General features: G+C 34.8%; 1 non-coding gene across 1 annotated transcript; it reads left to right on the forward strand.

Annotated features, from left to right (window-relative positions):
* The first annotated feature begins 284 nt into the window (after positions 1-284).
* Positions 285-391, forward strand: LOC136207602 (small nucleolar RNA R71). The gene has a single exon (XR_010676735.1). It is a non-coding gene; the product is annotated as a small nucleolar RNA R71 (small nucleolar RNA).
* Positions 392-1,685: the final 1,294 nt, after the last annotated feature.

Genomic DNA, 1,685 nt, shown 5'->3' on the forward strand with positions numbered 1-1,685 from the left:
CAATTTTGTGCGATAAGGCAGAAAATTGGGCTTGTAACATCCCAACTGGATCAAGATTCACTACACCTTTAACCGATGATGTGTTTGAGGATGATGGTTTCGCCACTGGTATATGTCCACGATCTGCGGGCCACATACTGCTGTTAAGTGTCATTTCCTCCAAAAGTTCTCTTGCTTGAGCAGATGTCTTCTTCATAAATAACCCTCCCGACATAGCATCTAATGAACCTCTAGTTGTAGGATTTAATCCATTATAAAATGTTTGCATTAAAAGTGCATCGGGCAATTGGTGGTGTGGGCATAAACGTTGAAGTTCTTTAAATCGTTCCCAAGCCTCATAAAGGGTTTCATTGTCATTTTGAGAAAAAAATGTTAACTCTTTTATGACTCTTGCGGTTTTTGCTAATGGAAAATATTTTGATAAAAATGCTTGGGCAAGTTGGTCCCAAGTTTCAAAAGTTGCGGCTGGCATAGAAGTTAACCATTCTTTGGCTCTATCCTTCAAAGTGAAAGGGAAGAGGCGAAGTTTGATTGCTTCGGCAGTCACATCTGTTATTTTAAAAGTGTCACAAATTTCTAAGAAATTTATCAAATGGGTGTTAGGATTTTCGTTAGGCAACCCGTGAAATGTCACATTATTTTGCAACATATTAAGCAATGCTGGATTAATTTCAAATTGGTTTGCGAAAATTCTGGGTCTAACTATACTATTGGTTACACCGGCAACTCCTAGCCTAGCGTAATCCATAAGTGTTGGTGGATTTGCCATTTTTTCTGGCTCGATATTTGTTTTTACGGGAGTTTTGTTTTTGTTTTTTTTATGGTTTTTTCAATCTCTAGGTCTAAAGGGTTTGGTGCAATGCCTGAACTTCGAGAACTGCGCATGAACATGAAATCTTGCACGAACCGAAACTACCTTCAAAACAGAATTTGAAAAATAAATATGTTAAAAATTAAAAATAATTAAATTATAAAAGTTTGAATAAGTATATGTAAACCTAGATTCGAAATAAAACACGAAAAATCTAAATTTTTGTTAAAAATTTTGGCGTTCCCCGGCAACGGCGCCAAAAACTTATTGAGCGATTTCCGCAAGTGCACGGTATACGCTTGTAGTAATAAAAGATATTGAACCCACAGGGAACGCTTTTTAACGAAAACTTATTTTGAATCGGTTAGATTTACTTTTAAGGTTTATAATGTGTAAAATCGTTTAATTGGATTTGGCTTTGAAATTGCTAGAACAAGAATTAGATTAGAATATAATGAATGTTAGAAACCTCTTCTGATTTAAGGGTGAATTTGCAAAACAGAAACGTTTAGTTCTTTAGAAAAGTAAACAAATGTATTCGTTTGCATTAAGCAAAGAAAACAACTTTAAACTTTGTATAAATTATGAAAATGAAATAACGTAAATTCCTCTAATTAAAAGGCTTTGAACGCAACAATCCCCTATCGGGTTCAATTGCTTCCTTAACCAAATTAATACTCTTCCGAGATATTAATTCGTCTAAGTGTTCAACAAAGTTTCCTTGTAAAGATTTTGAATTCAACTACGTTTTAATGAAAACACCAGAGATGAAATGTGAATTTGATTCAAGTTTACAGAGAACAAGAAGCATGGAAACTTTCGACGACTTGCAAGTGAACGGGTTGTCAATCCTTTCCTTGGGTTTCGTTAGAGT

This window comes from Euphorbia lathyris, chromosome 9 (genome assembly GCF_963576675.1).
Source record: "Euphorbia lathyris chromosome 9, ddEupLath1.1, whole genome shotgun sequence".
NCBI lineage: Eukaryota > Viridiplantae > Streptophyta > Magnoliopsida > Malpighiales > Euphorbiaceae > Euphorbia > Euphorbia lathyris.